The 26,214-nt window shown below is 36.7% G+C and overlaps 3 non-coding genes across 3 annotated transcripts; 2 read left to right on the top strand and 1 right to left on the bottom strand.

Moving 5' to 3' along the window:
- Positions 1-12,158: 12,158 nt before the first annotated feature.
- TRNAS-GCU (transfer RNA serine (anticodon GCU)) lies at positions 12,159-12,244 on the bottom strand. Its single transcript has one exon. It is a non-coding gene; the product is annotated as a tRNA-Ser (tRNA).
- An 8,691-nt stretch (positions 12,245-20,935) lies between these two features.
- Positions 20,936-21,009, top strand: TRNAR-UCG (transfer RNA arginine (anticodon UCG)). The gene has a single exon. It is a non-coding gene; the product is annotated as a tRNA-Arg (tRNA).
- Positions 21,010-24,222: 3,213 nt separating this feature from the next.
- Positions 24,223-24,297, top strand: TRNAF-GAA (transfer RNA phenylalanine (anticodon GAA)). Its single transcript has one exon. It is a non-coding gene; the product is annotated as a tRNA-Phe (tRNA).
- Positions 24,298-26,214: the final 1,917 nt, after the last annotated feature.

Raw genomic sequence — 26,214 nt, 5'->3', positions numbered from 1 at the left:
CCCGGAAACTATTTAATAGACGCTTTCGTTGAAAATGATTTAAAGGTTTTTCCACTAAGTTATTTCCCAAGTTTTTTCTTGGTACTGGTGTGTAAATAGCATTCCATAACCCACCTGAAGGGATATCAACGGACTGTAAAATCTGTTTAGAGTTACCAGAAGATGAGAGTAAAGAACTTTCAAAAAAGAGCCTATTCCCTCTTTTAGGCCCTTTTCCAGAAGGTCGTTTATTCTGTTGCTTTGGCTCGGTTTTCTTCCATTGCCGGAGTTTTCCCGACTTTTGCGCATCGGTCAAAAGCAAGCGTGAAGAAAGGTTTTCATTAACAACTTCACAAGGCAAAAGTTCCTGCTGGGCTAAACGCTGTGCCTCGGCCAAAAATGGGCTTTGCGAATCCATTTTTAGATTAAGCAAAGTTGCGGAGGATAAGCTTTGCTTGTAAGTAGCCGTATTGTTTGAAAAGAAGCCCCCTATCCACAAATTAGTTGGTTGAGCTAACGTAGCTGTCCATTGGCTACTGCGAATGGCCGCTTTACTAGCTAATTTAGCCATCCCTGTATAAAAGAAATAAGTTTGAGCTTTTTGGTGACGCTCATCTAACCCCTGCTTGTTTTCTGTAGCTCTTTCGACTTTTGCTGGTTGATTTTCGGTAGGTATTCGGCCATTTGTTTTACTCAATAAAATCGGATCAGCTTGTATACTTGGGTTTTTATGGGTCTCATTTGGCTGCTTATTCCGTTTATCCGATTGTCCCTTTTGCTTCCCTTGCTTCCCTTGCTTCCCTTGCTTCTGAGCATCGGGCAAAAGTTGAGCATCGGGCAAAAGTTGAGCATCGGGCAAAAGTTGTGTAGCCCCGCGACGCAAGAATAGAGTTGATAGGCCAAGTCTTTGTTCTAAATCGATTTTGTTCAAAGTTAGCTTTTTTCTCGAACTTTTCTTTAGAGAAAACCTTTCTTCAAACTCAGCCCGGTGTCCCTTGTTTTTGAGTGGCTTCGAAAAACAAAAGTTCAAAACCTCAGAAACTTTAACACCATTTGGCCTGTCTTTATTTGAATTGAGAACTATTGTAGGAGAAACCAAAGCTGTTGTATTTAAATTTAAAACGTCATTCTCACGTTTTTTTCCGTTTGCTTTTTCTAATAACACTTGTAAACTAGATAAAAGAGGGGACGCAGATAATTTTTTTGCTATTACTCTTTCTTTTTCAGTCTTCGTACTTTCGGCCTGCAGCACTGCTTTTATCCTAGGCTCAACTTTTGCCCGATGCTCAACTTTTGCCCGATGCTCAGAAGCAAGGGAAGCAAGGGGAGCTAAATCTTGTTGTGATTTATTTGTGGAAGTTTTCTTTTTTAAGCCTTTTTTATCAAGTTCTAGTTGCCTTTGGGTTTCCTGTTCTCTTTTTCCCTTTGGTTTTTCAACAAAGGGAAAACTTGGAAAACCTAAGGTCAAAGGGAAAACTAAAGGCGTTCGCCCTTTTTTCGGTAAAAGCGGCGGCAATAATTCTGTGAGTTTAGTTGTAAAAGACTTAACTTGGTTACTTACAAAACAGCTTAACAATCGCTGTTGATGCTCTTGTACTAGTGGTTGCGGGTCTCCTACAAACACAATACGTTTGTTGTTTAGTGTGGCAAACAAACATACATGTAGGGCTTTTAATAAACTACTTAAAAGGCTACGCAAATTTATAAAAGCTAAGTCCTCCCGGCTAAATAATAGAATACCCCATACAAGTCCCGAAGACTTACACTGTTTTCCTTTTTGGAAAACCTCAGCTAAAGGAATCTTGTTTTTGCTAGTTCCTTTGCTACAACCCTTTGATTTTGAATGATGGTGAAGCAAGGGAGCTGAGGGGGTAAAGTTTTCTTTTTCTGCTTTAGCACTTTCGGCCTGCAGCATTGCTTTTGTTCGAGGCTCAACTTTTGCCCGATGCTCAACTTTTGCCCGATGCTCAAAAGCAAGGAAGGCAGGGGAAGCAAGGTCAAAAGTTCTATCCAGAAAAGTTAAATTTTTACTATATTCGTTTACACATTGTGTATTTATTTTTGATTGGCTAATTGTATAAATCATTTTTTTTTTACTTGTTTAATCGCTTAGTAACACCAGTTAGTTTACCCGATCCAGCTTGTTCTCGAAAACAAATACGAGATAGGCGAAACCCTTTTAAACTAGAGCTTCTACCTGTTAATACACAACGGTTTCTTACTCGTGTTACGGTGTTTTCTTTTAAATCTTGTAAAAGATCTTCTGCAAAGAGCCGTGTATTTAAACCCGTTTGGGATTTGTAGCCCCCTGTTTCTAGCACAGCTCTTAATACGATTGAGTTGAGCTCTTTAATAGCGTATTTTTTTCTTCGTTTCAAATCAGTTATTTGAGAACGGAACTGTAAATCAAAAAAAGTGGTCTTTGACATATTTAAATTTAATTTTTTTTATTTACGGCTTCATCTTGCCGTAAAAGACGTAAGCGTTTAACTTTGATGTCACGCGCAGTTTTTAAGTTACTTATTTTTTAACTCTGGAAAAATCGCAGAGCCTTTGGAATATAGAAAGTAAAAAACAAAAACTGAAAAATTTTTGCCCGTTTTACACCCTTCGTCAACCAAAGGTCGCGAAAGGGCAAAGGGCAAAAGACAAAGGACAAATGACAAAAGTTAAGAGATAGAGTCAAAAAGTGACTCTATTATTATTAAAATTAGCTGAAAAGGTGCTCGAAACCTTAATCCCGGCTTATGAATCCGATGTTTTAACCGATTAAACTATTCAGCTTTAAACCTTACTTTTCTTATTTTATTTGAGTTTGCTTACTTTGCTTTGTGGACAAACAAAGTGAAAAAACAAAGTTACTTCGCTAGGTTGAAATTTATTTGCTTTTTTGCACGTTTTCTACCCATGCTTCCCTTTGTCTTTGCTTCCTTTGCCAAGGTTGTAACAAAGTAACTACTTGGTGAAAACTTTTCTTGTCAGAAAAGCATAGGCAAGCAAGGGGCAGAAAAGTTGTTAGTTACGACCTTATAAACCAGCCAAAGGTTGCAAAAGACAAAGGGAAAACAGGCAAGGGGGAAAAAGCATGTGACGAACAAAACAAGCAAGGTGCGGGGAGGGTGTTCGAGGTTAAGATCGAACTTTTATTTTGAAGTTATTCTTTTAGGCGAACGTATAACAGGTAATTCAGCGTGGCTGTGGAAGTCCATTGGGCTTGACAGTAACCACTCTAAACTATAAATAGCTGTTGGTCGGTCCGTTGCCCAAGGGTTAGCTGGAGCGGGTCTAGCAACCACATAGGCTTCGGCAACTACCATAAAGAAAACAAACATGCTAATTAAACTAACATAAGAACCAAAACTACAGACTAGATTCCACCCAGCGAATGCACTAGGGAAGTCAGGTATTCGTCGTGGCATCCCTTGTAAGCCTAACCAATGCATTGGTAAAAAGGTTAAATTTGCACCTATAAACAGTAACCAAAAATGGATTTGCGCCCATGTTTCATTATATAAAATACCTGTAATTTTAGGTAACCAATAATAAAAACCACTGAATATAGCAAACACGGCACCTAAAGATAATACATAATGAAAGTGAGCTACAACATAGTACGAGTCATGAAGACTAATATCTAAACCTGCGTTAGAAAGGACTACCCCTGTTAAACCACCAACGGTAAACAAGAATAAGAACCCTAACGCAAATAGCATAGGTGCTTTGTATGTAATTCGACCAGCCCATAAAGTAGCTAGCCAACTAAATACTTTGATTCCGGTAGGTACCGCAATAATCATTGTAGCGGCAGTGAAGTAGGCTCGAGTCTTTTTGGACTATATCTTCAACCTTATATTATAAAAGTTAGTCTTTTTAAACTTTGTCGAACTTTTATAATGCAAGGTGCTGAGCGTGTAGTCTCTGAGGATTACCTTTAATATAAAACTAGTTAATTATTTGTAAGCTTCTTGAAGTTTTTTTGAAAAGCGTATACTTGGTTAATTCCTTCTAAAGTTAAATGTTTTTTAGCGTTAACAAACCTAAAACATTGTACAAATACTAAATATTGAGCGTATTTATTGGTTTGCAAAGAATAAAGATCCAAATAAGATACCATTAGACTAAGACTTTTTTTGTTTAGAATTTCTAATCGATAACTTGTATAGCCGCTGCGCCGATCAACGGAGAAGTAGGCTTGTACCCCAAAAACTTGGGCGATATTATTAAGAAGAGGCTCGTGTTTTTGACTAAACGTAAAACGCAGATCAACTCTTAACTTTAGGCGACTGGTTGCACATTTGCGTACTGAAATAATAATACAGCCATCCGCATCCATAAAACCAGCAAGCCAATAATTGTCTAGGCTTACCCGTTTAGTGGGTAGCAATAGGCTGATTCCCAGCCTGTGCTCATAGCCTTGTTTAATCATTTGATCTATTTTATAGTTAGCTACCATTTTACCATTTATTAATTCTATTACGGTGCGTAAACCAGCTTTATTAGAGATGACGAATTTTATAGCTCGTTCATTAGTATAGCGGCTTACACTACCAAAACCAAGAAGGTCACGTAGTTGGTAAGCTGTGGATATATCGTTTTGGTGGAAAGCTATTACTAATTCTGTGGGACCAAAGTAGCCATCCCCCTCTATAAGGCCGGCCAAATACCAACCTAAATCATTTTTAGTTGTTAGTTTTTCTTTTAACTTCTTCTTGGCTGCACTATTTGCAACTTTGGCCTCAACTGAAAATTTTGCTAACTGTAAAAAAGCTTTATTTTCGTCTAATGGTGTTTTTATAGTTGATTTTTGTATCATCTGTATTCTGTTTAGTAGCTTTTATACTTACTTTAACTTTTAAGGAGCTTTCTAAAAAGAAGAACTTCAAAGCCTTTGGCTGGTTGTAGCAAAGGCAACCACAACTTTTATTGTGAAATAAAAGCATAAGGGGAAAACTTACTTTGATTTAATTTAAACTAAAAGGTTTCCTGCTGATAAGCCAACACTTAGAACTGTTCCTATCACATTCTTTGTGAGTGGGTCTAAGTTTTAACGGCTGTTCCAGCATATAGCTCAGTATGGAAAAGAGGGTTACCCCGCAGCTTTGCGTTTTATTTTGGCTAAGAGTCCAATAGGTTTCTTAGCCAAAATAGAACGCAAAGTTCTTTCAGACACTCTATATTAGTATCTATATCTAGGCCAACAACATACATGTATTAGAGTCAACTCCAAAATCTTACGATCAGAGCTTCTCCTCCGAAACCGTACGTGAAACTTACATTTCATACGGCTACTCAACACTATAACCATAAGTAGGCTAACTTAGTGTTGCGATGCAAGTCAGCATATCCCGGACATTACCCCCAGCTCTTTTCAAGCAACTTGTTAATTCAAGTTGGGCTTTCGCTTTTTGCACCATCTTTTCCCCATAAGAGCTTTAGCTGGCAACCTCCTAAATTTATTTAGGGACTCTTAAAGGGTTACCCTGTTACGATTTTGAGAGTTTTTAGTGAGTTTGGGTCCGTGCTATTCGCCGAAAGCTGCGACGATCCACCCGGGTCACATCTAGCCCAGAAGCCGCTTATGCTATCATCCCCTATTCGAGAAGCCAGGGTTGTAATCTTTAATCGTTTTAAGATTACATCACCTTCCATATAGACCCTAACGCGTATTTAACGACGTTTTAATTAACACGTTCGCTTTTTTCCAATCGTAAATTACCACCTTTGCCAGGCGAAGCTTGGTTAGTAATTTATGCGATCTTCTATTCTAACCCAAAAACTCACAACTGGCTCGCACTTGCAACAAGAAGAAGGTTCCTGCGCAATGTACTTTAGTCCCAGCTTACAGGTAATCTATGCCATAGAGATACCTGTTGGGAAACCTGCTCTACCGCAGGTTCTTTACTTGCTTTCCGCGTGGATTGCGCGGCTAGGTCTAACCTAGAACTCAAAACCGTCTTAGTGCGTTTACCCTTTTGGTCTTTAAACCAAACCTTGCTTCGCTTGCTTTATTTTCTTTTGAAGTAAGGCTTTGGGAAAACGATCAACACCCCACATTCTAGGTAGGCTCTTAAGCCAATCTTTTCAGTGGGCAGGTCACACGATGTGCGTATACTATAAAACCTAAAATACCTATTGATGCCATAGCGTAAATCATACCTATTGTACCGAATACCGGTTTTTCCGAGAATGTAGAAATTACATGGCTAATAATGCCAAAACCTGGAAGAATTAGGATATACCATTTCATTAATTAATTTATAAACTCAATAGCGCGAGCTGACAAATGCAGGGCATTATAAACAGTACACTATCTATAAACCAATGCTCTTGATTTTGCAATCAAGTTTGGACTTTTTCTTTATACAAGTAATTTTAAAGTTATTAGAAACTCTATTTTTGAAAAGAAATGACATTACTTTTGGCAAGTACCCTTCCGAATCGAAGATAATCTTTCCTTTTTTAAAGCGATTTTTGATATTCCTGATTCGGTTAAATGCTGTTTAGACTGAACTATAACATAAGCTTTTCGCCATAGCCCATAACCAGTTAATAGGCTGCCCATTAGCTGGTATTTATCCAGGTAGTTGATAAATTTTGCAGCATTAGTAAAATTTACACTACTATAAGAATAAGTATCTTGAGATTTTCGGTAACCTAGGTACCCACCAAAAGAGGCTTGTATTAAGGTAAGTAATTCGGCACTTTTTTGATCGATTTGTATGACAAGGCGAATCTCTGGAAAGGCTCCGCTTGCTCTTTTAAGCATTTTTATTTGTAAAGATCCGTCGCCTTGAATAAACCCGGCTAGCCAAGAATTTTCACAAAGATTACTTGGTACAAGAGAAGTATTTTCACAATTGAGTTTTCTGCATAACCTCTCATTATACTGATTTATTTTATCTAAGTGCTTTAACTTATTTCGTACTAGATCAGCTATTGCTTTTAAACCAAGCGGATGACTACATATATAAGTTGCGGCATGTGTCTTTTTGATTTTAGTTACCGAGCCGTACCCGATGGTTTTTTTAATATAGTAAGCTACGCTTATATCATTCAAATTAAATGAGATAATTACGTATCCTAATTTATTAATGTGACCGTCACTATCTATCAAGCCTGCTAAAAAGTAGCCTATTTCTATTTTTGTTTGAGGTTTTAACGCTTTTGGGGCGTGGGTACTTACGTAAAGTCTTTTTATCATTAACTTTTATTTCTTATTTACTTAATTACTTGTGTTTTTCGCGTAAAGTCTCTGAGGATCTTGTTTAGCTTGGTGCGCTACCTAGCGTAAGTTTCCTGCTGATTGGCCAACACTAAGAACTGTTCCGAACACATTTTTTGTGAGTGGGTCTTAGTTTTAGCGGCTTTTCCAGCAAATTACGAAATTAAGAGGCGTATAGTTATAAAACTTCTACCTCTGGATGCTTCCAAAAAAGCCCTAAAGAAGGGCTTTTTCTGGATTGGGCCATATCATTAACCAACAGATTCTGAAAAATATACGTTACTTTGGTTTTTTTTATTGGTAGGGAACCTATTTATACTTAAGGCAATGTATATTTAAACCAATTTTCCACGAATTTGTACCAGCGCTTTTGTAAAAGACTACCCGGTTTTGCAAGGTAGGGTTTTTGACCCCACAGTTCATAAAACAAAGGGACCAAACGTAATCGGTGCTTCTTGACAGTTCTCGACGGGTTCTCTCTTATATAAGTGCAAAATTGTAGCATATCTTCGCGACTAGTAATGTACCAACTATAATAACCGTTTTGGCTTTTGTCGAAAGAAATAGACCCGAATTTTTTATCTTTATAAGGTGTACATAAAAAAGCCACATTATCTTTATACTTTTGAGTAATTTTTATGGAAAGTTGTATTTCTTGGGCATTTTTAAGCCGCTGTATTTTACCCTCTAAACCCATTAAGTTATCTCCACAACTATGCTTTTTTACACTCAAAACCACAGTACCGTCAGAATCGAAAAGGCCTGCGGCATAAGCGGACTTCCAATTAAAAGGCTGCGCAGTTATTAAGTGTTCACCTAGTCTTTCACATACGATGGCTAATTGACTTGTGCGAATATTATTACGCGCAAAACCGTTGATTCTATTAAGAAGCCCTTTTAAATGAGGTTTACTGCTCAATTTTAAGCGCACAGCACGGCTGCCGGAAACCTGTTTCACACTTCCACCTATTTTTTGCTTTATTTGATACAAACAATTTTCATCAAATGAATTCATGGTCAGGCTAAATTGTGCTATTGAATGAGCAGAACTTGTGGAAAAAGAACCGTCCCCGTCAATAACCCCTGCAAGCCATTCATTCCATTTGAAGTCCTTGCATTTTGCATTTTGTACCCGTAGCCTCGCTGATAAAGTAAGATTTGAAGGCTTTATTATTTCTTTGCCTTTGCCTGTCGAATCTAGGTTAGAACCTTTGCATTTTATGTGGTAGTGGCTGTAGGTTTTCTGCGTATGCTTTTCTGCTAAAAGAGGTTGTAGCAAAGCAACCGGCCACAAACTGTTATTCGGGAAGAGTTTATTGTAATCGGTATACATTTTTTTATTGAATCTGTGGTTAGAAGGCGTACGGTCTCTGAGGATCCTACTCTAAACTCTTAACCCCCAAAAATTTATTATGTTGTAACTTGATAATGTATTGTCAAGCTAGGGTTAAAAGTGTATTTGGTTTCCTGCTGATTGTAGGCTTTTTAGATTCGACTTTTACTTTCTATCCTCTCGGTTTAATAAAGGTAAAGGTCGAAGCTTTAACAAATAGATTTTGACTAACTTGCTAGTATTAGGGTCAATCCATAATATTAGTCGGCCGTAGCTTTTAACTTAAGTGTAAAGCTAAAGACTTTTGTTACTATTTAGCTTTAGCTAAATATAAGCAAAAACAGGCCCACGTGCAATATAAGTACTATTTGCATTATAGCCAAGGTTCCAGCATACAGCCTTCTACAAAATATATAGCTTACGCTATAAAAAGGGCCATCTGACTTTTTTAAGGTAAAAAGCTTTATTTAACCAAAAAACCAAAAAAGGTGTTGGAAAAGTACTGGGTCTCCACCTCCCGCCGGATCAAAGAAACTAGTATTAAAGTTTCTATCAGTCAGGAGCATTGTTATACCAGCAGCTAATACCGGTAATGATAACAATAGTAAGAACGCAGTAATAAAAACACTCCATGCGAATAGTGGAACTCGGTGCATTGACATTCCAGGAGCTCTCATGTTTATAACAGTTGTTATAAAGTTAATAGCTCCTAAAAGCGAACTTAGCCCAGAAAGATGTAGCGAAAAAATAGCTAAATCTACTGATGCACTCGGGTGGCCCACTAGCGAAGAGAGTGGTGGATAACTATACTGATTTTCAGAATCAACATAAACGGACTATACCTTATATTAATAGTTTAAAATTAGAAGTATTGTTTGATTGGGGTTATAAGGTCGTTACTACTGCCGGCTTGACCTCCCGCAGATTTTTTGGTATTGCAAAGGTTTAAAAAAGCGGGTCAAACAAACTTCAGTGGGCTAACTCATAAATATTATAGAGCCGATTTAGTTAACTTTTGCTTCTAAACCTTAAAGTTTAAAAAGTTCGAGATCGAAGCTTGTCTATAATGCGCTTTGCTTTTAGCGATTTGGCCTTGTTTTTTTTGCGCAAGGTACGTAACCAAACACTAAATATAAAGCTTTTTATTCCTAATAATTTTTTATCAATAATACTACTTATTAAAAGCAAGCTCTCCGTATTTTTAGTGTCCAGCATAACGTAATTAGTACGCACTTTTAATTGTGCTTTAATCTCAAATAAATAACGTATAGCCGCGACAACAAAAATATTATAAGTTTGACCTAATGCAAAACCATGCTGACCGTTGCTTAGAATATAAAAGCTTCCTTCAGCTTCTAGAAAACCAGCTAGCCAATGTTTATCAATTAGCTTTTCTAAGTAGGTTCTATTAATGCCGGCAAATGCTGTTTTTAATTCCAGTTTAAGCCAATCAGCATCAAAGGGGGGAACGAATGTTAAAGGTTCAAAATCTAAAACGCTTTTCCAAACTGGACTTAACTTGTTTCTATAAGCTTTCGTTTTTGGATTAAGCTGAAGTTTTAAATTTTTTATAAGCTGCTTATATTCATTAGGAGTCCCTAACCGTTCGCGGTTTTTCTGAGAGGAAAGGGTTAAAGCTTTTTTGACAATAGCGTAGTCATAATATTTACTTGTTAGAAAAGGAAATTTATCGAATAAAGGAATTAGATGACTTAACCATAACTGTCGACTACGCACTCGTAAACTTATAGTGCTACCACTGCGGCTTATTTTACCTACGCCTAAACATTTTTTAAGCTTATAAATTGCTCGAGTGTTGTACGCGTGCAGGGTCACTTTTAAAACAGGTACGATTGTGTTTTTGGTTATATCAGTCCACTCTAACCCTATATGTCCATCGCCTTCTATTAAACCTATTGCCCAACGTTGTGAACTATTAATATCTTCACGTGTAGTCTCTGAAGGGATTTTACTCATATTTATCTATTTATTTATCTATTCAGAAAATTTTTAAAATCCCCGGCGGGTTGCTGCACAACTTATAATCTTATAACGAGCCCTAAAAATACACGCTGTTTGCATAAGTATCTTAGCTGCATTTGCGGTAACAATTTATTTAACACAACATCAGATTTTTGAAGATCCGGTTCAGCGGATTAATATACCCGATCCGAGATGATCCGATTTCCAATTTATGTAACTCAGTAATTATAGTCTCACAGGGTTCCCGCATCGAGTGAAGTTTTTTAAAGTCACTTAAAAATTTAAGTAACAGGACCACCAATCCACCGTTTTTTAATGGTCCAACCAGTTCCGGCACCTGTTTCTACTAACGCTGAACTTATTAATAGTAATAGCGACACAGGCAGAAGCCAGAAACTGATGTTGTTTAATCGAGGGAATGCCATGTCAGGTGCGCCTATAAGAATAGGGACCATTAGGTTACCAAATCCACCGAGTAAAGCTGGCATGACCATGAAAAAAATCATAAAAAGTGCATGCGCAGTTATGATAACATTATATAGAGCGTAATTACCCGCTAAAATTTGCGTACCGGGTAAAGCTAGTTCTGCACGGATTAGCATAGATAACCCTGTACCGATAACTCCTGAAAACATTGCGAAAATAAGATATAAATATCCAATATCTTTCGCTGAACTTGAGAATAGCCATCTAACAATCATAAAAGTTAAAAAGTTCCGATGGGTTTTGGTGTGTTTTAAGCTAGTTATAGAGTCCAAATCAGCTAGTTATAAAAAAGTTTTTTAAAGCTTTAGGTCTTCTTTTTTGCCTAAAAATCGTATGGCAAGAACCTTTAATTTTAGTTTTCCCTTTGCCTTTGGCAAGCGAAGCAGGTTTTCCCTTTGCAATGGCCTTTGCCAGGCGAAGCTAGGTTTTTTTGAGACCTTACAATGGTGCAACAAGTTTTCTCTTTGCTGCTTCGATTGCCAAAGGCAAAGGGAAAACCTTGCCTTTGGCAATCGAAGCAGCAAAGGGAAAACTAAAAACAAAAGGCAAAAGAAAACTTCATTTTTTTTTAGAAAAAAGGTATAAACAGGTATTCTTGCTTTTAGATTAAACTTGTAGAAGAGTCCTTTTTGGCCTTTGGTTTTATTTTCATTTGTTTGGCAGGTTCCCTTTGGCATACGGTTTTAGTTTTCCATTTGCCTTTGGCAAGTTGTAAGGTCGTAACCACAACAAAAGAAAAAACTAGCAAAGCAAGCCTTTGCCAGACGAAGCTAGGTTCTTTTGAGACCTTACAATGACGCAACAATCAAAGGCCTAAGGGAGAACAAGCAAGGGCAGCTCAAATATCCTAGTTAAGAAAGCAGTTCTAGGACTTTAAATCTGATTTGATTTTTCAAGCAAAAAGCTATATGTGGAGTTGAAGCCTAATGGTTTGGCGGTAGATTGTAAATCTATTAACTTTTGTTATTGGGGGTTCGAATCCCCCCAGCTCCAATTAAAAGAAAAAAACTTTTTGTACTTATAAAATGAAATTAATAACCAGAAAGGCTTAAAGTAAAACAAATTTTTATAATTGTAAAGAAAACCAATAAAGCCTTTTTTGCTTTAAAGAACACATAATTAAAAAGATAAATTGATCTTGCTTTATAGTGTGTTCGGATAGTATTGGATTCGAACCAATGAAGTGTTTTAACACAACTATTTTAGCAAAATAGCGCCTTAACCTACTCGGCCAACTATCCTTTATTAGTAATTTACTGCATAACTTTTGCTCCTGCTTCTGTTACTTGTTTTTCCTTTGTCCCTTGTGGTTATTCCTTTTGGCCCCTTTGCTTCCTTTGTGGTTACGACCTTAGCTGTGGTTATGACCTTACAACTAGCCAAAAGCAACAGCAGGTTTTTACTTCAAGCTAAAGCAGATAGTAAATGCAAAAGTTGCTGCGACAACGGCGAAAGAGGCAAAGGCTACAGCCCCCTAGCTTTTTTTTCATGCAGAGAGTTGTAAGTTCTTGCGTTTACAGCTTAAGTAAACGCAATATATTAAATGAGTCGCCGCGATTTAATCTGTAAAAATCAAGCTTTTATTTTAAGTAAAAGCAAAGGTCAATAGAGGGCTTTTAGGCATATAATTTTAACATTGCCTTTTTCTTTTGTTTTTTTTGCTACAAAGAATATAAGAGCAGTCTTTGCCTTTTTACTTCTCCAGGCTATTGTTACAAAAGGGGGCGAGTAAATCAAAGCTAATAGTTTAAGATCAAAAGCTCCTAGCAGAGGAAGAAGGTTTTTAAGCGAAAACTTAAGTTAGTACCCAAAAAATTTTATTTGCTAACTTAAGTTTTCTAAAAAAGTAAACTCAAGAGGTCCATTTTAGTGTAATAGGTTACAGTAAAATCATCTATGTTTTATTACTGTTTGTTTAAAATCTCGAATGTTTTGTTCGAATACTTGTTGTCGCAGATTACCGGTGCCTTTGTGTAAAGTTAAGCTAATGCTCCCAAGCATCGCCGATAATAAAATTAAACTTGCTAAAATTAAAAAATACGCGTAATGGGTGTATAAGAGAGCCCCTAAACCATAAATTTGGGTAGAAGTATCTATTAATAAACCTACTGCTTCAGGTCCGTTGGTATCAAAACTATTTAATAAAGGTGAATAATCTGTTGTTACCGGGTTTTCAAAGGAAGCAACTATTGTTTCCAACTGTAGGGCTAAAATAATGCCTATAATAGCGCTTATGGGTGCCAATTTGAGTCGTTTTTCAGAAATTTCCGCAATTTGAATATTTAAGATCATAATTGCGAATAAAAAAAAAGTACAAGTTGCACCTACATAAAGAACGATAAGTAAAGCAGCTAAGTAATCATGACCTGATAAAAGGGTCAGTGCACTAGCATTGAAAAAAGCAAGAATTAAAAATAAAACTGCGTAAACAGGGTTATTACATTGGACTACAAATAAAGCGCTCGCTATAAGTAGCGCACAAAAAATAAAAAAAAGGTTCATCTATTTTTAAATATGATTCTCGATTTGGGTCGGTAACTGATACAAGTTACCGAGGTAAAAAACGAGCTGGTAATTTTTTTTGCACGTGCAGTGCAGAAAGTCGCTTTGTTACTAGATATAAGTATAAATTTTTCTTAATATTGAAACATCTTTACCCTCAACTCGTTGTTGTTTTGCAAAACAACAAGGCAAAAGGGGCAAAAGTAAGAAAGAGGTAGAACTACAAAAGCCTAGGGTAAGTAATGTTTTTATTTAAGGTTCAAAAAGGAATCGGCTCTTTTACATTTAGGTTTGGTTTCGGCGTGCAACAAGGTTCGAACTTGTTCTAAGGCTGTCACAAAGCCTTGTGCAATCCAATTACACTATGTACGCCATAATTTAAAAAAGTAGTAACGTTGCATCAAAATTACGAAGTATGTAGCTTCCTTTGTAGCTACGACCTTACAACTGCAGGTTTTTACTTCAAGTTAAAGCAGAAGCAGGGGCCCGCAGTTGTAAGGTCGTAACTACGAGGCCAAAAGTTGCCCTACGCTCTACTTTAGCCGCCTTTGCTAAGTAAAACTTACCGTAGGAGCAAGAAGGCTCCGCGGCATTAATCTTAGCAATAAGATCGTAAGTGTTTTACCCCTACTTTGCCAATAAGGCAAAGGTCGAAAAAACTGCGGTCCTTTTCAAGGCTAAAAGTTAGACTGTTTTTTTTCAAAAAAGAGCTTAATAAAAAGTTTGGAAGCTCCTTTTACTTAAAGCCTTTCTTTCAAAAGCTAATTCATTTTAAAAAATTAGCGCAGAGCTGTAGCCTCCAGTTTAGTTGTGTAAACAGCTTAAAAAGCTTTGGTTATTAGCTACACCTCTTAGTATATATACTTTTTAGAGGATCCTTGACACAGCTTTCTCGGCTTTTGCTGGCTGTAGTTGCTACAACTAGAGCCAGCAAAAGTAAGGAAGAGGTAAAGTTTGTACTCCAGAAAACGAAGCCAAGACAAAACAGCAAAGGGGTTTAGTTATACTTAGCTTTAAAAAGCAGCTTGTCTAAAACATAACAAATGACATTTCTCTTTTGCTCTCGTTTTTGATCCTTTAGCAAAAAACTTTCGCCCCAGTTTTGTAACGGGTATAAACCTGCTGCAAAACTGGGGCGAACAATACGCATTAAAAAAGATTTTCCCTCAACATGTACGATTATTTGTCTATATTGATATACCTTGTAGCCGCTGGTGGATTTGCCACGATTTTTAGCGGTGCTGCTTTTTTAGTAGCAGTTCGACGAACTTATTCTGAAAAAACATCTAGTTACGAGTGCGGTTTTGACCCTTTTGATGATGCTCGAAGTAGATTTGATGTTAGATTTTATTTAGTTGCTTTGCTCTTCTTAATAATGGACCTAGAAATATTATTTTGCTTTCCCTATTCGATAGCACTTGCCGATATAGGGGGGTTAGGCTATTGGGTAGGTATTATCTTTATATTAATTCTTACTGTAGGTTTTGTTTACGAATGGTCTAAAGGCGCTTTAGATTGGGCCTAAAACAAGTCCTGCACCCCCTTTTCCTGTAAAGTAAAAATCACCTTTTGTTTTTTTTTTCTCGCCAACAAAGAAAAAGCTAATTAGCGGGCAAAATTTAATGGCCTCCAAGGCTTCATTTACTTACAAAGTCTGACTCTTGCTTGTTTTTCCTCTATCCTTTGTAGCCGAGGCTTTTCGCCTTTGCCTTGCCTTTCTTGCTGCTCCTTACTTTTGCAGCCTCTTGCTTCCCTTGCTTCCCTTGCTTCCCTTGCTTTTGAGCCTCGGGCAAAAGTTGAGCATCGAGCAAAAGTTGAGCATCGGGCAAAAGTTGCCCTTTGAGGGCAAAGGGGGCAAATTAAACGTGGAAAACATTACTCTATTTTAACACTAACTAATACACTTAATTATATATGGCAACACAATTAAAAAAGAATCTATTTCAATTTTCGTACCTTTTTTCTGCAGTTTGTAGCTTTTGCTTTTCTGTTAGTAAAAGCAGAATAGACAACTTTAACGGCCGGCCGTATACAGCAGCTTCCTTTCAAAAAAAAAACTCCACGCCCCTAGCTTCTACGCATCGGGCAAAAACCGGGGAAGGCTCAAAACTCCCGTTTCGAGTTTCTTCAACGGGTTTAATTAAAAAACAACTTAAAGCAAAAAAACCTAGCAATAAAGTGGCAGCAGCGTTACCAAAAAATACGAATTTATTTTGTTTAATTAGTATAAACCGAACAAAAAATAACACACATGCTGTAATTTCGAACCTATTTGGTGAAAATAAAACAAAATGGTCTATTTCAGCAGGGCAATTAAAATTACCGGGAGGCCGACGAAAAACAAGACTTTCGCAAAGAATGATTTACAAAAGTTGCCTAGAAAAAGCTCTTAGTTTTGGATACAGATTTACTGTTATACATTGTAGAGGTACTAGAGGTTCCAAAGTACGCATATTCCGTTTTTTCGGAGATTATCTTTCTGTTCTGCTAATAAAAGATATAACAGGGGCGGCACACAACGGTTGTCGCCCGCCTAAAGTAAGAAGAGTTTAGCTCTGTTTACCCCCTACGCTTTTCCCTTTGTTTTTGAGGCAGGTAAAAAAAAACCTAGCAACTTTTGCGCTTGCTTCTGCTTTAGCTAGAAGTAAAGACCTGCAACTAAAAGCAAAGGAAGCTAGGGGCAGCTAACTTTTGCAGTTATATGCGTAACCGCTTTTGTTTTTAGCTTTCTTGCCAATGAGTAGCTCAGCAACTACAGCAAAAAAGTTTCTATTTTTTTACTTTTGACATAAAGCAAAAGCCACACTAAAGTTCAATTATGACCAGATCCACCTACAAACTACCTTACACTGCAAGATCATTAAACGCTAACGGCAGTTCAAAAAGATTAGCCGCAGTTTTTCCAGAGCTGCAAAAAGTTACTTTGCCTTTTGCCTCGGCGACAAAAGCAAGAGTTAACGACGAGAAACAAAAGAAGCTGTCAAGTAAATACCCCTGTTTATTATACCAACGCAGTTCTACTATCGTGCCCGAAATGATAGGCAATACTGTTAAAATACACTCAGGCCATAAATTTGTTAAATTTATAATTACTGAACATACGGTTGGTTATAAATTAGGGGAATTTGCACCTACAAAAAAGAGAGCTCTGTATAAAAAGAAAAAAAAGCGATAACTTTTTCAAAAACCGACTAAAGCCGAGAACGGCACCCACTTTAATTATATAAAATGCTCAAAAGTATTACCGTTAAAAATCTATTTAACCCCTGCTTTCCCTCCTTTGTCCAAGGCTCAACTTTTGCCCGATGCTCAACTTTTGACTTGTTGTTTCAACACCACTCAAAAGCAACGGAAGCTAGAGGAGCTAGAGGAGCAAGGGGTTATAGCAAAGCAACAGGCAAAAAAAGTAAAGCAAACTTAATACAAATATTATTACTTTTAACAAAACTTAAAACAAAGCAAAAAAGCTTGTTTATAAAATTAGCAATACAAAATAATGGCTTTGGCAAGCTAGACGAATACAAAGTTATACCCCAAAAAATTTTAAAACCGTTTTCCACAGTTACTGGCTTTAAAAAATTCATGTATAATTTTGTAAAAATAAGTCAAAATCAATTGCAGCCAAGTTATAATAGGCGTAAATCTAATCATTCGCATTATAATCAAATCTTAAAAGAAAGCACAAGATTAAGTCGCATTTATGCCTACTTATCAAAGCCACAAATGAAAACTTACTGCGCGTTTACACTAAAGCCGACTTCGTCATTCCACTATTTGCCCTTGCTCCTGTTGCGGGAACTTTTGCCTAGTTGTTTCACCACCACTAAAAACTTTTCTTCCCCCTTGCTTTTGAACATTAAGCAAGAATCGGAAAAGTTACAGCAAGGCGTGGTTGCCTTTGGCAAGTTGCCTTGCCACAACACAAAGGGAGAACAGGCAAAGCAACCCCAACAAGAGTTTAAAAACATTACCCCTAATAATTTATCTTTTCTGCGTAGCCCAGAAGTAACAACTAAAAGTTATGTACAGCTCAATGGATATGTTAAACCAGCTGCGCTAAAGCCTTTAATGGCTTATAGCAGACCCATTCCGAGAGTGGTTAATTTTTTGGAAAGCCGACTTGATGTAATTCTTTGGAGAAATCAATTATCAAACAGTATTCGAACAGCTAGACAAAAGCTTCGTCAAGGAATACATATAAATGGAAGCCTTCAAAAAAAACCTAGCTTCCAAGCTCTGCCTGGTGATGTTTTCACCTTTTAGTCTAGGTTACTTCTCTTCTCTTGCAACCGCTCGCAACTTTTGTCCCCTTTTCTTTCGTCTACCGCTAAAAGTAAAGGGGCAAAAGTTGCGCGGCGCGGTAGTTGATTTACTACAACAAGTAAAAAGCAAGAGCTGGTTGTAACGAAGTAACTATAAGTTTCCCAAACAAGGGGAGACTTGCCTTGACAGCAAGGTCTTTTATTTTAACACTGAAAACGTTAAGTAGTAGTTACATTACCCTCCCCCCCTCCGTTTACCCCGGAAAAAATAAAAGTAATTAAGGTGTATAACTCTATCAAAAAAAATTTGTCTAAAATACATACAAGCTTTTTAACTAAGTAAAGGTACTTGATAGCCTAGCTCTTTGAACTTTTGCCCCTTTTGCTCTAACTTTCGCTTCGGGCCTTTGGCACAAGATTTTCCCTAAGGAAAAAAGTAAAGACCTGCAGCTAACTTTTGCCTGCAGCTAACTTTTGCCTACAGCTAAAAGCAAAGGAAGCAAAGGAAGCAAAGGAAGCAAAGGAAGCAAAGGAGGCAAAGAAGCAAAAGAGGCAAAGGAAGCAAAGGAAGCAAAGGGAAACAAAAGAAACAAGAGAAGCAAGGGGCTGTTGTGTTTGGCATATATAAGGGGGAAACTAACAAAGTAAGTTTTCTTAAACCAGGTGGTTACTTTGCTACAACCTTCCTTTGTAGTTACTTCGTTACAAGTTTGCCCTTAGCTTTGGCAAGCGAAGCAGGTTTACCCTTTGTTGGCAAGGGTAAACCTGCTTCGCTTGCCAAAGCTAAGGGCAAAGGGCAAAAGCAATAAGCATAGGCTACAAGGAGTAGGGAAAGCGAGGGTCGAACGTTTTTATCTTATTGATGGTGGGTTTTAATCACTAATTAAACTGTGCTTTTCTAGTGTATCCTTATTTGGAAAAACTTTAATTTAAAAGAATTTGATATAAATTTACCTTGTTTTAGTCCTCGCTTTAATGCTGCTGCTGTTTTATCCATTATTTTTTTTTTTAAAAAAGCGCTATTAATTTAGTTGGTAAAATTTTGATTTTGTAATTCAAACACGGGAGTTCGAGTCTTCCATAGCGCAACCAATAAAAATTATACAATGTTATTGGAATGTGGCCTAATTGGTAGGGCAATTCGTTTTGGTCGAAAAGATTGTTAGTTCGAGTCTAACCATTCCAGCCTTTACTAGTTTTTACTGTAATGTTTTTTCGTAATTAATTTTAAAGTAAAAACTGTTAATGACCCTGGAAAATTAAAATTCTAAATGGTGGTGGAAGGTAAATACAAACTACTTGGCGAAGTAGAGCAATGGTTAGTTCATCGGTCTCATGCTCCGAAGGTTGTCGTTCGATTCGGCACTTCGCTCTTTCAGTAAAAATGTTTTAGTTCCTCAATCATAAACAGTTTAAGCATTTTTTCGTTGTTTTAAATTTTTAACTATAGGGGGTGTGGCTCAGTAGCCTTCTCAGCTCATCCCCCACCACAAAAATTAAAATTAAAATCAATAACTAAACGGACAAAAATTGTTAGTGTAGGTTCAGTTAGTCCTTGACGCAGTCTTGCCGACCTTTGCCTCAAGGCAAAAAGCCCAAACATTAGCTCTGTTACAAGGTGGAGTAAAGTTTTGCGTTGTCCCTAGCTTCCCTTGCTTTTGAGTGGCTCAAAAAAAAACAATAAGGCAAAAACCGAGCTGCGGGCAAAAGGGGCTAAAGCTATAGTAAAAAAGTTAAAACTCCATTAGTATAAAATTATGCCTTTCTTTGGTTTGGACTTTAACTTTGTTAGAAAAACCAAGGGCCTAAAGTTAAAATTCAAACCTACGGCCAGGAGCTTTAACTTTTTACAAATTTGATTACATATACATTGATCCGATATGAGTCTACAACCTAAAATACGCAAATACCGATTAAGTTTTCGAAACAAAACCCGAATTTTAAATAAGTTACCTACAGATACTCGTATTAGAAAATTAAGAAACAAGAGTAACTTTAAACTTGCTACGAAACAAAATAGTGTACTTTATCCCACAAGCACTGAATTCGTAAAACTTTTGCCCGAGGCTCAACTTTTGCCCGAGGCTCAACTTTTCCTCAATGCTCAAAAGCAAGGGAAGCAAGGGACAGGTTCTTCATTTTTAAATAAAAAGTTATTAGTTAATTTTAGTGATAGAGTTTTACAAATAGCCTTCATTAAAAAAGAGGAACTAAAAGCTTTAAAATCAAATACCGATCTAAGTTTATCTTACGTAAGCAACTCGAAAACAAAGGGGTCAAAAGTAAATATCGAATCTTTTTTAATTAATAAACTAATTGATTCAGCGAACATAGCCCAGTCACAGAACTCCCCGAATATAAGCCATACTTCAGCAATTATAGATAAAGTTAAATTCGGTTCTTGCGGTTTCTACTTTCGTAGCTCAGGTACAATTTCTTCGAAATTTATTGAGACTATTCGTCTGATTATAGCTAGAAAATTAAAAAAAACCGGTCGGTTTTGGATTAGAGTTTGTCCTGACACACCTGTAACAGCGAGATCTGCGGAAACTAGAATGGGTCGTGGTAAAGGGGCTATAAGCCATTACGAAGCAAAAATCCGACCTGGGCAAATGTTCATAGAATTTAGCGGAGTAACAAAAGAAAATATTAAACAAATCCACCACCAACTAAATAAAAAAAGCGCTCTACCCATTTCTTTACTTTTCTAATTAGGTTTCATTCTCCTCTATTTTTCGCTGAAAAAGTATTCGCCTGTTGCCCGAATTTTTAGCTGGTCTATACAGTAGCTTCGAAATTTTTACCTCGCAAAAGAAACAATTCTTTTGAACAGTTAATCCTGTAAAGGGTTTGAAACCGCTTTACATTAGGTTGTAGCTAAAAAAAAATAGTTGCTCCTCGCTAGCCCGTTTATAAGGTTAAGGCTATTAGTTTTTTAACCTTGAATAAAAAGTATTTTTAGCGGGGATTTCCAACGTTACTCTTCGCAAAGCTACACCAAAATAAGGATCTTGTTAAGCAGTAAGGTCCTCTTGCCCACTCCCCTTTGTGGTGGTAGTGGTAGTTGCTTCGCTACAACTACCACTACCACTACAACTACGATTGAGCTAGCCGCAACCTTCTATTAAGTAGGCCAAAACTTAGATTGCAATGAAGGTCTAATTTAAAGTGCTCTTAGCTTAATTGGATAAAGCGCCAAGCTTCGAACTTGGAGATTATTAGTTCGAGTCTAATAGGGCACTTGTTACAAAAACCGCTTTCAGGAGATTGCTTGTTGAACTATACTCAAAAGTCTACGATCAAATAAGAGTAGTTGAATTTACTGACCCAAGCGGACAATAACAGAAACTCTTTCTCCTGCTTTTAACACTTATTATTTTGGTGTTTTTAAGTTTTTATTGTAAAATAAAAGCCAAGACTACGAAGCTGTAACCAACATTCAAAATCTTTTACAATATATTTATAAGATGTATAAAAGGAAGAACCTTGATATTTGTAGATCCCATCGTTTTGGAGGTCATTTAAATAGAAATTGGATAAAGCAAGATTTACCCCGTTACCAAATAACTTACGAAAACCGGAAAAACAACTTAAATAAACTTAATAGTAATACTAGTGATACTAAAAAGGAAATTCAAAATAGTTATGAGTTAGAAAAAATAGTATTTCATCTAAGCAGCGGTAAATTATTGCAATTCCCTAGTAATAGCACCGCAGCAGATCTTGCTTTTTTAACAATAGGTTGTCAGACGCCAACAAAGGTGTACTCGCGCAAATCCATCGCGGGTTTTAAACTTTCTAAGGGAGCTTTGTTGGGGGTAAAAAGCACTTTGCGTAATTTAGCCAAATACGAGTTTTACTATAAGTTATATTTTTTGGGCGCAAGCGAACCAAAAGCTACTTTATTAACCGAGCAATCCAAAATTATTTTAGGTGAACAAAAAAAGCGTTCAGAAGTTTTATTTACAAATTCCTTAGCTGTAAAAAACGTTTTTATCTTTAAGGAATTAGATAATTTAGATTATGACGCATTTTCTAGCATAACTGGCTTTGAAATACAGCTTATTAATCAGCGTTTGCAAGAAACCTAATCTAATGTTTTGTTTGATTCATCCGTTTACCCTTTGCTGTGGCCTTTGGCAAGCGAAGCTAGGTTCTTTTGAGACCTTACAACTTGCCAAAGGCCAAAGGTTGCTGCGCTAGAAAACTAAAAAACTTTTCGAGAAATTAAGTAACCTAATTAATTTAACGTAACAAAAATATGAGTAAACCAAACTTCACACAAAGCATGAATCAGCAATCATCTGGTTTAACCACTACAATCATAAAAAAGCGTTTAAATAGAATTTTCCAAAATAGCCAATTTGTTTTAATCTGGGCTAACTTTAAACCGGTTGATAGTGCATTACCTTATCAACTTAAAAAAACCTTTTACCCTACACTTCCTAGAAACTTAGCCAATCTTCCAAAGGCTCTCGGCCAACAAAATTATGACGAGAATTCTAACCAATTCCAACTTTTGCCCTGCGGAACTACTCAAAAGCAAGAATTGTTAAGTGTGGCCAAAGAAAAAGCTATAAATGCGTCAAAAGTCGCTAAAATCAGCAAAATGACTTTTCCGAAAGAAGCGCTTAATAATTATTGCCTAGATGTAAGTTTACCTATCATTGGTTGTGGGCTCGACCTTTTAGTGTTGGGCCAAAAAAGCTTTTTTGAGCAAGTTTCGTCTTACGAGCAGCTTTTGCCCGCGGAGCAGGGTTTGCCTTTGCTGGAAAACCTAAAGCAAAAGGAAAACAAGCAAGGGTCGTCACTAAGCTTTGTCCCTTTAAATCCAAATACTAACAACATTCAAAGCTTTGACAAGCTATTAAAAACTTACCAGGCTGCTCTTTTTATGGGTCGAGTTCTTGGAGAAGCCCATAACCTTAAAGAAAGATTGCATTCTAATCAACTATTGGGGGCTTTTATTAAAAGCTCGGAGAGTGACTTTCTCTTTATTACTAGCGCTGAGCTAAAGCAAACTCTTCTTTTACAGCAAGCTTTAAAGATGACGCCAAAACAAGCGGTAAAACAGCCTTTTATAGAAACTTCAGCTAAAATAAGAGTATCTTATTCAGGTCAATGCAAAAGCATACACTGTTTGCTCAAAGGCTTGATTTCGATAATAAATCACTCGAAATTTAAGCTAATAAACCATTTAGATTTTGTAAGTGTTTCAACTTCTTTTCCCGCAGCCTTACCGAGGACGTAAAGTTCTCCCCCCTTTTGCCTTGCAAAGACAGCTTGCTTTTGAGCCCTTTTGACTTTTGCCTACAGCTAACTTTTGCCTGCAGCTAACTTTTGCCTGCGGCTAACTTTTGCCTGCGGCTAACTTTTGCCTGCGGCTAAAAGCAAAGGAAGCAAAGGAAGCAAAGGAAGCAAAGGAAGCAAGGGGTTGTAGCAAAGCGACTAGGCAAAAGTCCGCGAAACTACGAAACAAAAAGCTTTGCTACTTGTTATTTTGCAAATTCTTTAAATAAGTAAGCGAGCGCCCTAAAAGAAAAAGCTTGTCTATTTAGATAACTTTTCTAGTATTTACCAAGTAAATAAATTACAAACATGCCACAATTAGATACCCTAACTTATTTTTCTCAATTTATTTTTTTACTAATTTCTTTTCTTTGCATTTATTATTATGTAATAACATTTATTATACCAAACACCTTAACAGCAAAGAAATTAAGAGCAAAGTTTAACAGCCATCTAGAGAGTACAAAAGGTATTTTGCAGGTACCTGCAAAATCAGCGAGTCAAGCACTTGTAGGTGAACTAGCTTTAGAATCTTTGACTTTAGAAGCCTTTACACGATTAGCATATAAAAGCGCAGCTTCGACAACAGTAGAAGATTTAAACACTCTAAATAGAACGAGCAAACACAATATTCAATCCGCTTTAATGCTTAATTATACAAATGCATTAATTAATAAAAAACGACTGGTAGATTCTGAACTAACCTCAGTATAAGTTTCCAAGGTAAGTAACCTTTTTTACTTCGATTACAATTTCCCCCTTTTGTCTGTGCAGTGCAAGTTTTGTCTGATGCTCAACTTTTGCCTGCAGCTAACTTTTGCCTGCAGCTAACTTTTGCTTACGGCGAATAAAGCTAGGGACAAAAAGAAAAAGAAAACCAAAGACCCCAGGCAAGTATGGCTGTAATCCCTTCTAGGGGGTTTTAGTTTAATAGGTAAAACTCTAATTTTGCATATTAGAAAAAGCAGTTCGAATCTGCTAAACTCCACCCTTTTAGGTCGCTCTTAAATAGAAGATCGATGCCTTCCTTAACCATAGCTAGCAAAAAAGCAAAGGAAGCAACCTTTGCCCAAAGCTTAAAGCGAGGAGACACACAACCTTTTTCCTAAACAAAGCAACTGTAAACCCAGATATGGTACTGTACACAAGTTAAAATAATGTAGAAAGCTCTAAAAGCTCAATTGGTTTCGAGTATTCGATTGAAAATCGAAAGGTTGCAGGTTCAATCCCTGCTTAGGGCATAAAAATATCTCTACGTTTTTTAAACTTTTCTGTGATGTTAGTATACTTTCCAAACGGGTGCTTCTATATAACCATGTAAAAGCACTCCTTTATCTGTTGCCTTTTTAGCTTTATCAAATACTTTATAACTGAATTGTTACCGCCATTAGTATTAATTAAGTTTATAGCTGCCCTCCTTACTTCCCTTGCTTTTGCAAAAGCAAGGTGAAATCCAATTGCTAAAAAAATATGACCGAAATAGATTTTATATTAATTATACCTGAATTATTCCAATTGATTCTAATAAATATTTTCCTTTTATACGCGCTATTCTTCACTGGTTTAGGTCAAAGTAATCAAAACATTCGGGGCTCGGCAAGTTTTTCCTTTGGTTTTTCACCAAAGGCTCAAAGAGCCGGAGTGAATTTGCAAAATGCGGGCAATTCTATAGATAATAAAGAAATTAGTTTTCACCCCCAACAATTAATTAGATCTGCCTATTTATCTACGCCTTTGTATATAGTAGAGCCTTTGAGCTGGTTAATCGTTTTAAGTTTGTTATTTAGCACTGTACTGTTTATAAATAACCCTGCCAGCAACGCAGTTCTTTTAACCAATAGCTTTATTTGTGATGATTTTGCAACTTTATTTAAAATAGTCTTATGCCTTTCGTCAGCGGCGGCAATAGCTTTAGCGATACCTGCTTCTAAAAGTTCTACGATTGGAGCTAGGATTAATAACTATGAGTTTCTTTTAATAATATACCTGGCTATTTTAGGAATGCTTTGTTTAATAAGTAGTTATAACTTTTTAACCTTTTATTTAAGCATAGAACTACAAAGTTTAAGTTTTTATTTGTTAGCTTGCTCAAAATCCCGTTCTGAGTTTTCTGCAGAGGCTGGCTTAAAATACTTCATCCTAGGAGCTTTTAGCTCTGCAATTATGCTATTTGGCATAAGCTTAATTTATGGTTCGATAGGTTCGATTTATTTTGACGACGTAGCGGCTTTAATTGAATTTAGTAATTTTAGTGGCGTTGAGACAGTTAACCCATTTTTTATAGGGTTGGTTGTGGGACTAGCTTGTATATGCATTGGTTTACTATTTAAACTGGCAGCAGTCCCTTTTCATATGTGGGCGCCAGATGTATATGAAGGGAGTCCAATGAGTATAACAGCTTTTTTTGCAATTACAGCTAAAATAGCCGCCTTGGCAGTATTAGCTCGTTTTATAATGGCCACGGAACAGCTACTTATTCCTGTTTTAAGCTTTGTTACAATAGCCTCTCTAGTAGTAGGTACTTTAAGTGCCATGAGACAAGTCAAAATAAAAAGACTGCTCGCGTTTTCTGGAATTAGCAATACCGGTTGGTTTTTGATGGGTCTTTGCTGTGGTCGTCTAGATGCCGTTATACTCCATTTAATAATATATGTTATATTAAGTATAACAGTATTTAGTATTATAATTCAACCAATACATCGACTAGGAGGTTCTGGTTTAGAAAACAAAACTATTAAACACATAACAGATTTAAGCGAGATTTATAAAACCAATACTATGGTTGCATTTACGCTTACGTTAACGCTTTTTAGCTTAGGTGGTATACCTCTTTTAGCGGGATTTTATAGCAAGTACTTGATTATTAATGCGGCTATCCAGGCTGAAGCTTTGGGTCTTCTAACAATAGCTTTGATTTCAGCTGTTTTTAGCGCGTTTTACTATATTAGAGTGGTTAAAACCATGTATTTTACTGAAATGGGTAGTGATTGGTTTAGTTTTGAAATTCCTAGCACTATAAATTCTTATATCATAGCGGCAACCTCTTTTTTTACTACTTTTTTTATAGTTTATCCTGAATCACTAACTCTTTGGCTAATAAGTATAAGCCTATAGATGATCTTTTTTAAATTTATAAGCTTTCCCCAGCCAAACTTTTG

Source organism: Nuphar pumila, unplaced genomic scaffold (assembly GCF_984573655.1).
Source record: "Nuphar pumila unplaced genomic scaffold, dmNupPumi1.hap1.1 HAP1_SCAFFOLD_188, whole genome shotgun sequence".
Lineage (NCBI taxonomy): Eukaryota > Viridiplantae > Streptophyta > Magnoliopsida > Nymphaeales > Nymphaeaceae > Nuphar > Nuphar pumila.
This window is presented reverse-complemented; position numbering and strand designations above follow the sequence as displayed.